Consider the following 16,594-nt stretch of genomic DNA (forward strand, 5'->3'; position numbering starts at 1 on the left):
GACACATGCAGCGAAGCCAGAGTCGGGCTCAGTACGACCATCACTATTCCGGACATTGCAGAGGTAAAAGCGCGAGTTACTGGTATTCATGCTTTCTTGTATTTGCCGTTAAAAAGAAAAGTGGCGCTTCTGTGCTATCGTAGAAATATCCGGAAGTGAGGGGCTCTAGATTGGCATCCTTCGGGGCAGCTTGAAGATTCGTCGCTTTTGGCGTTCCGTACATGACAACGTTTCGTCTGTGCTTAGATTACTTAAAACATAAGATTTTGCTGTAATATTGATTATGTACTGGAGATTATCAGAGTCACCACGGGGCAGTGTGTAAGAGTCAAGACGTTGATGACCTCGTGGTTCGCGCTCGTTCAGTTTTAACTGAAACTGGTCACGTCTTACTGTTCCCCAGTCATACAATTGGTGATTAAGACAAGTATTTTCGGTGTGTTGTAGAGCTGTCGAGTGTCCCCGAGTTGGAATAAAGTGCATGAAAGTGCCCAATCATGTTATGCTGCCTGCAGTGGCCCTTAAGGCTGCTCTCTCCGGACCTACCAGGCTGTCATATGAGGGACACGAGCACTGGTTTGGTCGCTATTCGTGTTGGTTACCGCTGTGGTTGTACCTTGCACTGCAGTATCTGATAGTTATGCCACATGTAGCACCATACACGGAGCTTTATAGTGGGAACGGCAATGGTGGGACAGCCATACGATAGCTATGTGTTTGGTCCCAGTGTTTGTGATCCGAAATCATGTCAGGCTTTGAGAAAACTATTTTTCACCTGTACATTCACGGCTAGTAAACAGTAATAAGACATATAAAGAAAAGCTAGCTGCTTTGTAAGGGTGAGCTGTTCGGTTACTGAATTCTCGAAAAAATAGATTAGGTTGTTCAATATTAATGCACCACAACATCGTCAATATTAGTAACACTTAGCGAACGAAGATCTGCATGCGCGTACTAAAGGAGGACTTCGGTAATTTCTAGATATTTCGAAAATTGCCACCCGAACAGGACACACATAAACACGGTGTTCGTCGCGTTTAGAAACCTTGTACGAGATATCGCACACAAACTATTGAATATGAGATTGGGCTTTCATGCAACGTGTACCCTTACATGTTGGATCACGTCGGAAATTGTAAAACAATTACCCGGATTTAAATGTGTAATATGAAATTTTTCTTCGTGCAAAGCGTTTGGTGAATGCTGAAGTGTGATTGGGCCTCAAATTCTTAATTCTATTGTAAAACAACTGCCCGGATTTAAGTGTGTAATATGAAATTTTTCTTGGGGCAAAGTATATGGGGCATGCTGAAGAGTATATGGGGCATGCCTCAAATTTCTTTAACTCTTTTTGTTACAACAGACCTCGAAGCTTCTGATATATTAGTTTTAACTATATAATCAGCGCCATTTGAACGACCTATCGTTAATGACTAATAGCGAATGCCTGTAACTGTGTGTGTTTATATTGTATTCATTATTTGTTTCTTTCTTTCTGTCTTTCTGTCGTTCTGTCATGGAGACTTCTACATTTGCTGCTCCGTCAAGGCAAAGGCCGTAGTCAGTAACATTCTGTACTTATTTTTCCTTGTCTCTCCAGCAAGCATTGTAGTTGGCTTAATGAAAAAAAATATGAATGAATGAACATATTTCTTGGAAGGGATGGCGCATCGGCCTCTGCTGGGGAAAAGGCGTTAGCGACAGTACTCCGCATATCCCGGTGGATGCATAAATAAGTGTACTAAAAGGTCGACGAAGAAGCGCTGCCTTCTCCCTTTCTCTGCGTGCGGCAACGAACACTTTCCAGTTGCGCTTTCAGTTCCTTTTTAGGTGCGCTGGCATATCCGCGCACAGCAGACCAAGGAAAACTGCGAAGTCACGCCCGCTCTTATGGTTGGATTCTGTAGCCTGTAGCTTTGGCTGCACCGTGCGTTCTTTCTTTCTTTCTTTCTTTCTTTCTTTCTTTCTTTCTTTCTTTCTTTCTTTCTTTCTTTCTTTCTTTCTTTCTTTCTTTCTTTCTGTCACTGTACATTCGGGCTGTTGAGCTCTTCGGCGCAACGGCGTATGCGAATTCCACTATAGTATTGCGTTTCATCTTGGCTCAGCTCTTACCCTTTGGTGCTCTTATTTTCTGCTTTATTCTGTAGCGCATCCGGAAGAGACGTTAAACATTTTGCATGCTGATTTCGCACTGCCTTCCTTGTGGTTGCGAATTTCGCATGGAGCGAGCATGAAGGCTACGATTTTCGCATTTGCGAGTTCCTCTTGGGAAACTGAATTATTCTTGTCGTAGGCGTACTTAGTACGCTAAGCAAAGTGATTCAGAACCTGTTTTTCTGGAACGATTTTCTGGTTTGGACTCTTACTCCCTAAAATCATATTAAGCAGGTAGGTCAAAGTGACGTGTCTGGTGATCCGCGTTGTTATTGTTTCTCGCCCACGCTGAGCTCACTGAATTCAGCAGCTGCAAACAAAAAAATTTTAGTGCAGAAAAAGGGGTCGTTGGCACATTTACCGTGCCTGCGAATCTGTAAGTGCGAAATCGCAAGCGAAATCGCGCAATGTGAGCAACTAGCCACAATACGTCTCGCGGTCGCATTTTCGGGGTGATGTTGCTTGGCTTCGGCGCGTCTCCTTTGCGTTGAGAGATAGTTAATGCGGTGGATATAGGTGTCGTGCTGTGTTTACCTGTTAATGCGCGCAGCCCATAGCACCCATTCTGGCCACAATAACGCAACTTGTCACACGCCGTGACATGGACCTAATACACAAAACCTATAAGATATCTGTGTAGTACATTTGTGTATTCCCTGCATTTGCATTCCTTTAAACAATTTCGTTTTTTTTTATCATGTTATCGTGTCTTAGTTCGCGGCTCTGATAGATACACGTCAAACAAGTGACTGTACTTACTCATGCTCTGTCTAATCATTTTCGCCTCTAAAAAATTTGTTTCACTACTCTTCCCTTTCACCCGATGGTATCTGATTTGCTTGCGCAGACTGGGACGTGGACGCTACACACGAAGAGCTCAAGTTTTATGGATCTCTACATCGAAGTAAAATCGCAAGCGAGGAATGCGGGCGAGGCACTGATTCGTGTCGTTTGCGATTTGACCACGCCTTTGGTGCACGACCCGGACCTTGTGATTTACGCTCACGTCAACAAGGGTGACAAGGTTGTCTTGTACGCCGACGTCGTTGCCGAAGTCTTGGGCCCGACCAGGCCAGGCTTATCGACGACACGACTCCGCGATGATGGCTGCTGTGCGTAGCAAGTTATTCATTATCAATACTCTGTGTGCAGTCCTCATCTGTCTGCGTGACTCTTCCCTCATATTTTGAGAGTGAAATCGGAGTTGGCCTTAAGACAAAACGATACGGCGAGCTCTCGTACTGCCCTTTGATTATGTCCGTCTGGCCACCGCCGCCACCCTTGATTTCGAACAAAACGAATGGTTTAGACAAGACGGGGGCTTTAGGGTGTCTGGAATTCTTCGCTGCTTATGAAATCGACAACAGCTGCAGAAGCTATTCATTCGTGTGTTGATTTGTCAGTCCGCTGTCACAAAAGATGTTAGCTATTTTTGAAATAGGTCGATTGTGTAGGTATGGCCGCGATACAGCGAAGGGGCTGGTACTGCCAAACAACTCGCGGAGCTTTGTTTTTCACATGTCTCAACTGGTCAGATCCTTTTCATGCGTCTGGTACCACACGCGTGCCGTTCCTTTCAGGTAAAATATCTCGTACGACCTCTGTAAGAGGGCTCTTACTCTGTCCGAGTGTAAGAGGGGTCTTACACTCTGACAGTGTAACAGGGGCCCTACAGTGTCCGGTCGAGAGTGTAAGAGGGGTCTTACACTGTATGTACGACAGTGTAAGACCCCTCTTTGTCTTGCGGCAATATTGTTATCGCATCGCAGGTACTACAAGACTGCTGGCGTTTGGCGGCTACATTATCAGACTACGCATTGTCACACTATAATGGTAATTTAGTTCTTTTTTTACCTCATGCTTAAGTTTGACTTTACGTCAAACGGAGTTCAGTTATTGTCACTTTCTTTCATGACTCGTCAGTAAGTATTTTTGCTGTAAATTTCTTCACTCACAATGCGATAACCCGTATAGAAGTTAAATACAGTACCAGGAAGCAAGTTGCCAACCTTTCAGCTCCATATCCCAGTTGACCGTTGCCTACTGACTAAAGGTGATTCAGCACCTCCGAAAATTATGGCTGCTGAATCAGCTCTTGCTGCACCGATGCTCTGTAAACCACCAACAGCGATAAAGAAAGACTGGGCACAAGGCACCTTGTGTACAGCCCTCAATTTCCTTGTGCCTCGTTTTAAAGCGTTCGCTTTTGTTAGCTCGTCCGTCAGCTTTGTTTCCTCTGTTGCTGTCTGCAGCACAGAATTTGGCAGCGCGCCAGAAGGGGCTTCCATTGGTGGAAGTGGAAAGTGCAGTCACGTGACACCAGGTGTAGTTGCCCTATATGCATGGCGAGCGGCTTAGCCCACCGGTTGCGCCCGCAGTATGTGGAGGTTTCGGCGCGGTACGGTCAAGCCTCGCCTTAGTCTTTGTGAATCCGTGGCGGCGCGGGCGTTTACCGCGGTGTCGGGTTAACCAGATGGTTTACGGGACCGCCGGCGACTGTGGCTCGCTCGGCGCGCCAGGCTGCGCCAGCGCATGCATATGGTTAAAAATGCTGGCGAGCACTCTAGCATTGAAGAGGAGCGTAGCACTTTAAACCAGAACGCTATAAAACAACCTTTACACATGAATTGTTATGCGTGAAGCAGGATTTCCAGACCTCCAAGAGACTCGGCGAGCTCGAAATTGAGGGCGAAATGCCTAGCCCGCACTACAGCTAACGTTTAAACATTCGCTTTAGAGGCTCGTAACCGTAGTGTGATCTTTTTCATGGCACTTAGAACGTGTTTCACAATGTCAGTGACCAACTCATCATGCTTTCAGCTACAGTTAATTCTGCTATCATTCATTAAAGCGAAAAACTTCGGTGCTATTCTGAACACTCGAATTCCACCGTTGTCAAAATCGCCACCACGTAAGCTTTGATTGGCTCTCACGGCTGCTACGGCCTTTCTCAATGGCCTAAACCGCCAACATGGCGGAGTTTGTTTCCAGGATCGTTGCCCCTGAAAGGGCTGGAAGTATTTTAGCACGACGCGGGCGTCCAGCAGGCAACTCGCTGATATGATTACTGTTGGCTATTTCTCCAGACTCTCTTCTACGCTCTGACGGGTGTTCGTGCCTCTCTTGTCAGACCCTGATATCACTGCGAACGATGGCACGTACAGCGGCTTCTTCACTGCGTACGCGGGACGAGGACGGTATTCCGTCATGGTTCGTGCTCGGAATCATAACGAGTCAGTACTCGCTGATCCCGTGGTTGACTCAATGGGCAGGGCCAGCAATACCGAGCTCCACTCGGATGACGGTGAGTTTTTGGCTGACGCTTTCATTATGTTGCACTAGATCGACGCCCTAATAGTGATGACTTGTTTGCTTGCGTCATTGTGAACTTCTTACAGCACAAAAGTACGAGGGACGACACAACAATGGGAACAAACACGAGCGCTTGTGTGTGTCGCCTCCTTGTGTCGACCATCGTCTTTTCACTCAGCGGGGTGTCCAAACGCGTCAACAGATGCTCGAGCAAAATGAGCAGTTATGCCCAAATGTTAGGCTGTTCTTTCAAAATATTCCATGTTCTCTCGCAAGAGAAAAATATTGCGTCTTATCGGAGGAAATGGACGCCAAGTGTTTGGAACCTGGGATTGCTCTCCGCCGAAAGTCCTAGTTGTGCTTGGCCACTAGTCTCATTTTGTCATACAGTGCAAAAATTGTTTATTATGCAATAAAGAGGTTTCGGCAAGGCGTTATCAAAAATTTTGAGTTGACGGGTAGCTGCTGCCTGTAGAACTGAGTAGATCATGGAGCGCTTCTATTTTCGCCAGAAGTATGAGGGCAAGTGACGAAGTAATGATAAGACTGGCCTACGTTTAGTACTTTTCTACACTACCCACATTAAAGAAAATGCTTAAGAGGAAGCTTTAGCTCGAGTGCTCCTATCTAAATACATGTAAAAGGAGAATTCGTTTTTCTCGGCAACCACTGCACCAAATTTGACGAGGTTTGTTGCATTTGAAAGACAAACTTAAAATCTAGTGACTGCTGGTTTCGAATTTTTGAGTTAGGTCGTCAATTTTTTGTTAGAAATTGGCAAAAATCGAAAATTTTCAATAAACAAAACTATCAAGTTTACAACTCCGTAACTCAACCACTAAAAATGATAATACAATTCTGCGAATTGCATCTAATAGTACATCTAAAGCGGACAAAATTGATATGTTACACATAAATATAAAAAAATTTAATCATAGGGAAATACAACTTCTGCAATACCATTGTAACCAACGTAACACATTCACGTAAGATGTAAAATGACATATTGAATTTGTCCGCTTTGAATGATCTAATGGATGCCGTTTACAGAACCGCGATATCAGTTCTTGATGCAGAGCTATGAATTTGTAAACTTCGTGCTTCTATTTTTTTCAAACGGTCAAATATTTGAAAAACGTTTTAAGAAAATTGAAGCCCTAAATCGAAATTCCGCTTCCAACAGTCACTAGAATTTAACTTTCCCTTTCAAATGCAACAAATTTCATCAATGTCGGTCCAGGGGTTACCTCATAAAAACGTTTTTGCGTTTTACATGTATTTGAATAGGCCGCGTCGGAGTTGGGCCCGAGCTAAAGCTTCCTCTTAATTTCTTGGGGTTAAAGAAAGGACAGTGTGCCTTGCGTACCTTCAAGATAGGTAAATATTGGGAAATTAAAGCTACCAAATTAACATCACCATTGTCAATCAGCGCTACAGACAGCTCGAAGAATTTCTAAATTACAACTGTTGAAGTCTGAAAAGCCGATGAATTACTTTAAGTATCTCTGATGCTTACGAATAAGTTATGGAAGAAAGGACTTATCCAAAGCTCGCGTAGGAGGAGCCGCAGACTGTAAAATTACGGGTCGGTCATGTTCAAACATAAAGCGCGCGCACGGCAAGATGTTTCTTTTTTTTAAGTCAAGCAATATTCAGAGCAAAAACCTGCTTTTTTTTCACTCTTTATCGTTTATTTCAAGCAATGAGTCGTACACAATCAAATTACTTGCGTCCTTCTGCAATAAAAAAAAACTTTTTTTTCTCTCTACGCGCCAATACCTATAGGAATCGGCGATCACTTGTCATCAGAATATTCGATTGGTGACTTCGAGCTGTTTGACTCGAGTGACGAATCTCCTACTACGAGGAAGGCGCCCGATGGAGAGAAGTCGGAAGCTTTCGAAAGGACGGCCATCGGGGGAAGCTTTCAAGTTACCGCGGACATCCACGAGAGAGATTTACCGCCCCTGAGCGTCTTTGATCTCCGTGTAACCTTCCTGAGGCCAGGGAAAAACGGCACGCTTCTGGTGAAGGTCATGTGGACGTGGCCCGGAGCGCACTTGACGTCAGGAAAGGGTGAGCATCGAATCGAAATGTGATTTTGAAAGGAGTAACGATTTATATTTTTAAAGCAAATCAAGCCAACTTGATACGTGAATGCTCCAAGTCATCCAAAGTGTCCTATTTTCCCAACAACACTTTCGTTAGCGAAAAGATGGCGTAAACGTGAGACTTCGTTGGGCAACGCCACTGTCAAACTACACCACCAAACTTTACGTTAGCGTCTGTCACTTATATCTATAGTCCCTATAATTGTCACGACTCGTAAATAAAGGGCTATTTAAATATGTCTTTAAGCTGCAGAAACCATACCATACGCTACTTGCAGCTAAAAATCTCGTACTTAGGAAGTACGAAGTTTACCAAGTACTTATATTTTAATGTGATACTAAAGTCCTCTCGAAATGCCGGACCTGCAACCATCAACATTGTCGTGACGTCGTGGACACAGAGCAAAATTTGCTGACGCTGTGAAGGCTAGGTGTGATTGTGTTGCTTGGAGGAAATATTCAAAACTATGCAGGAGTGACGAGTGCATTTGTTATGGGAGCGTTCGCATGTAGTGTATCCGTAGCGATCACAAGAATAAAGCGTGCAGTGACTTCGTGACGAGTTCACTTCCTGTACAAAACCAGAAGCTGGTTGTAAATGAGTTTCATAGTAAGTTATTTAGATACGGTGGTGTTTGCCAGAATTTATTTCTGTAGTTTAGTGGGTTTCGATCATCACCTAGCGCAATATATATATATATATATATATATATATATATATATATATATATATATATATATATATATATATGACGAGGGCAAAATGTCACGTCAGAACTCCTCTCATGCAGGCACGTACCCAAGGGGGGGACCGGGGGGGCCCGGGCCCACCCTCCCCGCGCCACGCCGCCACTTCTCACACAGATTCCTAACGCGCCGCCAAATCAATGTTGAGACTTGACAGCTATTCGGTCGTCAACATATTGCTGCCTTTTTCACTCCGTTTGGATGACGGTAGTTATCGGCGTCTCCTGGGCCAGTTTTCTCATCAATTCGGTGCCCGCGCGATTAACTCGAGATGCATTCAGTTGTCACCGTCTATTCAACGTCGTTGTTGCTTCTCTAGTTCAACCTTCTTCGTTTAGACTGATCCAGGGACCAGGAAAGGAATTCAATTCGTCGTCAGCTGGTCTGTATGCACGTGGAACGATTTGCAGCCAGTGAAAATGTCAATTGCGTTCAACTCTTCTTTTTGTTTCATTATTTCCTCGAGTGACGGCTCGCCGCGACGTTGACAGATCCTCGGAGGCGTATCGCACAGGCGTGCTTGTAAAATACACCTTATTTCATTTCTCTTTTGTGGGCTTACGCGTTTTGATGGCGAATCGTGGGCGTTATTCACATTAGTACCAGTAAAGGTACAAAAAACGGCACGCCCACTCACACACACACATTTGCATAGAAAAGTTACGTAGGGTTGCCTCCCCCCCGAGAAAAAATTCTGGGTACCGTGCCTGCTCTCAGGTGTAAGTTATCCAATCGAACAACTTGAGTGCAGATTGTGTTTGACTCATCCTCGTGTTCGCCCAGTTTACCATGCAGCCTGTCGTTTCTTATTCACCCGACGTGTCACGTTTTCTACGTCTACTTCTTACAGCCTCCTTTGCAGAAATCCGCGTCGGCGCCCACTACGAAGAGCTGCTTTCGAGGTTCGACGAACAAGCTCAAATAACAGACGCAGACGTCTTGCATGGCAGTCTCGCCCCTTTGCCATCCGGCGCCAAGCATGTCGTCACCGTCCGTCTACCAGCCACATTCTCTACGTCTGGTGCGGATGGTGAAGTCGTCTACACCGCCTTTCTGGCGGTTCGCTTCGGCAACAGCGAAGGGCTGAAATCGAACATTTCTAATATCGTTAGCGTATACCACAGTCCTCCTTCACCGAAAACAAATGCCGTTGGCAAAACCGGCGGCGTAGATAAAGAACGCGTCCTATGGTGGATATGGTTGTTGGTCGCAGGCATGATTGTCGTCTTTAGTTTGCTATTGGCTATTTTGGTGATGGTTCTAATGAAAAGGAAGCCGCACAGGCGCGACATATACTTCATCTTTTCAAGGAAACGGCAACAAAGGGCACAGGATCCGGCCCAGCACTGCGTAGAATAAACAGTTTGTACATGTATGTCAGTGTTCACTTGCTCCCACTACGCACATCCTCTTTGAGTCCTTTTGCAAGTTGGTCCCTTCTAATGCTGACTGGTATGTTGCGAACGTGAAAAATCCATTTTGTGTCCACATGCCGCTGGTAGTAACGTCGTTTAGCGGTATTCTAAACCCACTTCATGGTAGCTTTTCATCGTCTGTGCCGACACAACGTCCTATATTAAATTAGGGTCAACTTTCTCAAAAATCTGGCACCAAGTAAATGAATAAACCGCTCTCATAAAGTTCTGCCCACATCTGACATGATATGCGGGGTGAATATGTTATGCAATCGATTCACAGTTACTTTTGAGGAGCATTCAAGGCAATAGGATGTACAAGGGGTCTCAAAAGGATATGGTATACGCGTACTATTTGAGTTTCGAGCCCTGAAATGGGTCCGATTTTCTTGTTAAACTCTGATTCTTATCCGATGTGAATGTATGCTGCATCTTTGTCGACCTAAGAATGAGAAAACACCAACAAATAAAGGAAACAACCAAGCATAGAGTGCACATGAACTGAAGCTCGCATCTGATTGCTCGGACTTCCACACCCTAAGGTAGCGATACTTTTTTGCTGATGTAGATAGACTTACGCTGCTGCGTTTATCTCCGCGGCTATTGTATGCGCACTTTAACACGAAATAGCTGATCCTGAAAGAACTAGCACGTTTGTCTTCAGCTAAGGGCCACTACAGGTTTCCTTAGTTCACGCAAAACGTATACTGATGCACTTTGCATGCAGGAGGTCTACCGGTAGTATGCAACATTTCTTGCTTGCTTAGAAGCCGATCTATAATTGACTGCCAAGTAGCCTGCTGTGGGGCTCTTCCAGAATGACTGCTGCTTTGAACCTCGTAAAAGTGAGCAACATTGTCACTGTGTAACCCTTCTTCTTTTATGCAAAGTCTATGGTAGCAATCCCTGTACGCGCTCTCGCGATAGGCATAGGAAGCCCACGTGCAAGCAAGACTTGCGTGAAAGCTCTCTAGTTAAGTATGGTCGTGCTCGCAGTCGTCTCCGTAATTTTCATTAATTCTGTAGGTATGGAGAACGAATAGCACGCAGAAAAACGGAAGTTGGTCAAAAACGCAGCTTGTTCATTATAGAAAGGTACGTATTTCAGTGCGTGAAAAAGACGCCGGCGAGGGACAACACTACAGTAAAAGGACAGCCGCTAAACTTTGTCGCAAATAATTGGCTAAACGATGATACCACAGACAACAGATACGCTGCGATGACTCGCACGCGGATATTGTGAGAGCGACAGATAGTTGAGCTAGGTAATAGGGATTCACGTGAGAAAAACCGTGCAGACAGGGTCACGAACACGCAACATCTAGCTCAGCTGCGCACCGCCATGTTCACCAGACTATACTGCGGTGAATAGCTTACGCTGGGTAGGGACTGTTTGGATCGGACTGCTGGTACGATCTGTTGGGAACTCGGCGCTGACGCCCGTGGTTGTACCTGGGTCGCAAGCCCCAAGGGTAGCGTTGGCCTGGCGGCCTGGGGTACAACTGCAAGCATCCGAAGGTCCCGGCAAAGCATGAGTCGACAGGTAACAACGAAACAACTTGTTTATTTTAACATCGCAAAGAGTTGGCGGTCAGGTTTGACCGAAGTAGAGAGACGGGAGAGCACTTCACTCAACGGAAGAAATCGGAGCCCTCCTCTGGCGTCCAGGGGCAGCTGTTTTTATACTCTCGCAGTTGAGGGCAAGAAGGAACCCCCTCAAAAGACGAGCACGTGAATGTACAATGGGCTAATGGTGACGCACACTGTCGTAGCGATGCCGTAGCACCATGTCGTGGCGCTGCGCACGATCTCGTAGCACCTGGTCGTGGCGCTGCGCAGCACACGGTCGTGGCGCTGCGCAGCACACTGTCGTGGCGCTGCCGGTCGGACACAATGACTGTAACGAGAAGATGGTCCCTGCTTTGGCATCGCCTGTTTCGGGCACAATGACTGGAACGAGATCCCTGCTTTTGGCATCGCCTGTTTCGGGCCCAATAATTGGAATGAGATCCCTGCTTTGGCATCGCCTGGAAACACCTGGCGATGAGTGTTGCGGTGACGACGATCGGGCCAAAATGTCCGCCGCCCCGCCGCCGTCGCGCCGGCAAAACCACGTGTCGCAGGCGAAACGCAACAGACCGCCCCGCCGGGGAAAGGAGATCCCGATGGACAGGGGACTGCATCCGCTGTCCGGAGGGATGTCGCTCGATGATGCTCATAACCGAAGTCGGGCGTCCCTTGACGTTTCTTGAGCGCAGCGCACAGAGAAGGCCTCGTTCTCTCGTTCAGGTTCGCACGGGACACTGCAAAGTGACTTCGGGAGAGTTCACATTTTTGTTCTCGTTCCCGGCAAGCGTTAGAACTACGCTGAAAACTCAACCGCTCAGTCAGCAAGCACGGCACAACCCTCACTAAGCCCTGCCAGGCTCTTTCCCCTTTTTATACCACTGCCTAGTTCCTTACAGTAGTCTAGCATCACTCAGAACGCGTCCACAAATTGAAAAATTGCACTAGAAAGCATATCATCACTTTGAAACACTAAACAAAAGCAATATGTTAAAAAAAATCCTGCCTCAGGAAGAAAAACATCAGTAACAAACAATTTTGAGGCTGATTCCTACGTTAGGGGCTTCGACTTAAGCCATCGGCGTTACCGTTGAGACTCCCCTTTTTGTAACGCACCTCAAAGGAATATTGTTGTAAAGCGAGGCTCCAGCGCAGGAGGCGGCCATTTTTGGGAGAGATGGTCTGCAGCCATTGGAGAGGGCAGTGATCTGTCTCAATGATAAACCTCGAGCCGGCTAGATAGCATGACAATTTCTGAACGGCCCACACGAGACATGCACACTCTTTCTCGGTGGCGCTATACGCCTGCTCACGACTGGTCAGCTTACGACTAGCATACAGGACGGGGTGTTCTACTTCTCCATTTTCCCGTTGGCACAGTACAACGCCCATGCCTCGCTCACTAGCATCGCACTGAACAATGAACCCTTTTGTATAGTCTGGCGATCGTAGCACAGGCTGGCTTGTTAGGGCACTCTTTAGGGCGCTAAAAGCTCTTTCCTTTGTCTCGTCCCAGACGACTGTTTGAGGCTCTGTCTTTCTTAGAGCATCCGTCAGGGGAGCCGCGATATCAGAGTACCTAGGGATGTACCTCTGATAGTAGCCGGCGACACCTAAGAACGACCGAATATCGGTCTTTGTGCGCGGTTGCGGAAAGTCTCGCACAGCGGCCACTTTTATTTCAGAGGGGCGGCGACGACCCTGACCAATCACGTGACCGAGGTAGACAACCTCGGCCTGTGCTAACTGGCACTTAGGAGCCTTTACTGTCAAGCCTGCTTCGCGCAGGCGGGTTAGCACTGCCCGCAAGTGTGTCATATGCTCAGACCAGGATGCGGAGAATATCGCTACGTCGTCTAGATACGGTAAAGCGAATTCTTGCTGTCCCCGCAACACTTTATCCATGAGACTTGAAAAACAGTATGGCGCGTTCTTCAAACCAAAACTCAACACTTTAGGACGGAATGTTCCCATTGGTGAAATGAACGCCGCATACCTACTAGCCTCTTCTGTAAGTGGAACCTGCCAATAACCCCTGACAAGATCTAGGGTGGAAATAAACTGAGCGCTACTAACTTTCTCAAGGCGCTCCTCGATGTTAGGGATCGGATAAATTTGATCCTTAGTGATGGAATTAAGCCTGCGGTAGTCGACGCAAGGACGAGGTTCCTTGCCCGGTACCTCAACTAAAATCAAAGGGGAGGTATAATCACTCTCACCTGCCTCAATAACACCGAGCTGTAGCATTTTCTTTACCTCAGCCTCCATAATATCGCTCTGGCGGGGTGACACCCGATACGCCTTGGATCGTACTGGCTCTGTGGAGGTAAGTTCTATATCATGAGTAAGTACAGAAGTCCTACCAGGCCTCTCAGAGAACAGACCTTGAAACTCTTGTAATAGCTGGTGTAGTTCGGTTTTCTGCTCAGGCGACAGCGGTGCTTTACTGATAAGGTCACTAATGACTTGACCGGTGTCTTCCCTGTTCGTCACTGAGCCTAGTCCCGGAAGCTCGACCGGAAGCTCTTCAGGAACGTTTATCATCATGCACACCACTGCTTCCCGTTGTCTATAAGGTTTGAGCAGATTACAGTGGTAAACTTGCTGTGCTTTCCGCTTTCCTGGCAGACTTACCACGTAGTTAACGTCCGACAGTTTCTGAACAATTCGTGCTGGGCCCTCCCACTGCACGTCTAGTTTGTTGTTTAGCGATGTGCGCAATATCATGACCTCATCGCCCACCTCAAAACGCCGGGCCCTGGCTGTCCGATCATAATAAACCTTGGCCCTCTGCTGGGCCTTTGTCATTGCTTCACCTGACAACTCCTGTGCCCTTCTTAAGCGTTCGAGGAGCTTAAGCACGTACTCCACCACGACTGGGTCGTCGCCCCTACCTTCCCACGATTCTCGAAGCATGCGAAGCGGAGATCGAAGCGAGCGACCGTACACCAGTTCAGCTGGCGAAAACCCCGTAGCCGCATGCGGCGCGGTCCTTAAAGCAAACATCACCCCAGGCAGACACAGCTCCCAGTCAGTTTGATGTTCAAAACACAAGGCTCTCAACACGCGCTTCATGACGGAGTGGAGCTTCTCAACGGAATTCGACTGTGGGTGGTACACTGAGCTGTGTAGCAGCTTTACCCCACACCTTTCGAGAAAAGTTGTCGTCAAAGCGCTAGTAAACACTGTGCCCTGATCTGATTGAATTTCTGCAGGAAAACCAACTCGCGCAAATATGGACAGTAGTGCATTAACTATCTCAACTGAGCTGAGTTCTTTAAGCGGCACTGCTTCAGGGAACTTTGTCGCTGGGCAGATCACAGTCAAAATGTGTCTGTACCCCGTGGCTGTTACCGGCAGAGGTCCCACAGTATCAATAACGAGCCGTCTAAAAGGCTCCGTTATGATAGGTACCAATTTCAACGGCGCCCTTGATTTGTCCCCTGGTTTGCCCACCCGCTGACAAGTGTCACATGTCCTCACGAAATGGTCTGCGTCCCGAAAACACCCTGGCCAATAGTACTCTTGCAAGAGACGGTCCTTAGTTTTCTTAACTCCTAGGTGTCCGGACCACGAACCCCCGTGTGACAAGCGCAACAGATCCTGACGATAGCATTGAGGCACGACCAGCTGATCGAACTCCACTCCTCTTCGGTCTAGATATTTCCGGTACAGGACTCCACCTCTTTCCACAAAACGCGCAGTTTTCCTGGCGATACCTTCTTTGACATTGCAGCGCACGTTTTCCAGGCTGCCATCCTTTTTTTGCTCGGCTATCAAAGCCGTCCGGCTGACTTTTAGCAACCTATCAAGTCCGTCTGACGTAGGCGCGATGAGCAAATCAGTAGATAGCTCTTCTAACTTTCCCGAATCGGGATTTTCCTCTCCAGTATCTGGCGCCTTCAACGCTACAGACTCAATTTTATTCAGTTCGGGCGTGCTCTGAATATCAGCTTGCTGCGCCTCTGACCCTTTTTCGTTGTTTGATAACGTCGGCCCCGCAACTACCGCCTTTGCAGCGAGCTCCCGAACCTTCGATCTGGTTAAGGCCTGAACACTAGCTTCACCAAACAAAAGCCCCTTCTCGCGCAGGAGGTGATCGGACCTGTTTGAAAATAGGTACGGGTACTGGGGTGGCAGCATAGATGACACTGCCGCCTCTGTCTCAAGCGCTCCGAAAGGTCCTTCAATAAGCACTTTTGCTACCGGCAGACACACGCTATGAGCTTCCACGGCTTGCTTGATCGACGCGCACTCGCCCGTGAACATATGGGGTTCTACGTAAGTCGGGTGAACTACATCCATCGTAGCTGCGGAATCGCGAAGCACTCGGCACTCTTTCCCGTTCACGAGGAGGTCTCGCATGTAAGGCTCGAGAAGCTTCATGTTCTCGTCAGTGCTGCCTATTGAAAAAAACACAACTTTTGGTGTTGTTTCCGGACACTGCGCCGAAAAGTGACCCGGCTTCTGGCACGTATAACAAACGCGCGCTTGCCTCATCTCGAACCGCTTCCTGCGTTTGGCTGCCGCCGTCTCTTTACGTTTGGTCGGACTGCTTTCACTCGCATCCTCCCTACGCGTGTCCCCTTTTAATCTCATGGGTGTGAACTTCGGCCTCTCAAACTTCGAGCCAAATTCACCCTTTTGACCGTCCTTAGCTCCGCGAGCCCGACGCGTCACAAACTCCTCGGCTAGCTCAGCGGCTCTAGCCACCGTACTCACGTCTGGCCTATCCAAGACCCAGTATCGCACGTTCTCCGGTAACCGACTATAAAACTGTTCTAGCCCGAAACACTGCAGAACTTTATCGTGGTCACCAAACGCTTTCTCTTCTTTGAGCCACTCCTGCATGTTCGACATAAGCCTATACGCAAACTCTGTATATGACTCACTTTTGCCTTTCTCATTTTCCCGAAACTTCCGACGGAACGCTTCCGCAGACAGCCGGTACTTTTTTAGCAGACTCGATTTTACTTTGTCGAAATCCTCTGCTTCCTCTCTATCCAAGCGAGCGACTACGTCGGCCGCCTCGCCGGGTAACAAAGTGAGCAAGCGCTGTGGCCACGTTTCCCGAGAGAACCCCTGCTTCTCGCACGTTCGCTCAAAGTTAACCAGGAACAAACCAATGTCCTCTCCAAGCTTAAACGGCCGCATCAGGTCAGTCATTTTGAACAATACGCGTTCTCCTGCACCGTGTGCCTGACTTCCATTACGAGCGCGTTCCATCTCTATCTCGAGACGCTTCATTTCCAAAGCGTGTTGACGGTCACGCTCTTCTTTTTTCTCTTG

This window comes from Dermacentor variabilis, chromosome 9, assembly GCF_050947875.1.
Source record: "Dermacentor variabilis isolate Ectoservices chromosome 9, ASM5094787v1, whole genome shotgun sequence".
Taxonomy (NCBI): Eukaryota; Metazoa; Arthropoda; class Arachnida; order Ixodida; family Ixodidae; genus Dermacentor; species Dermacentor variabilis.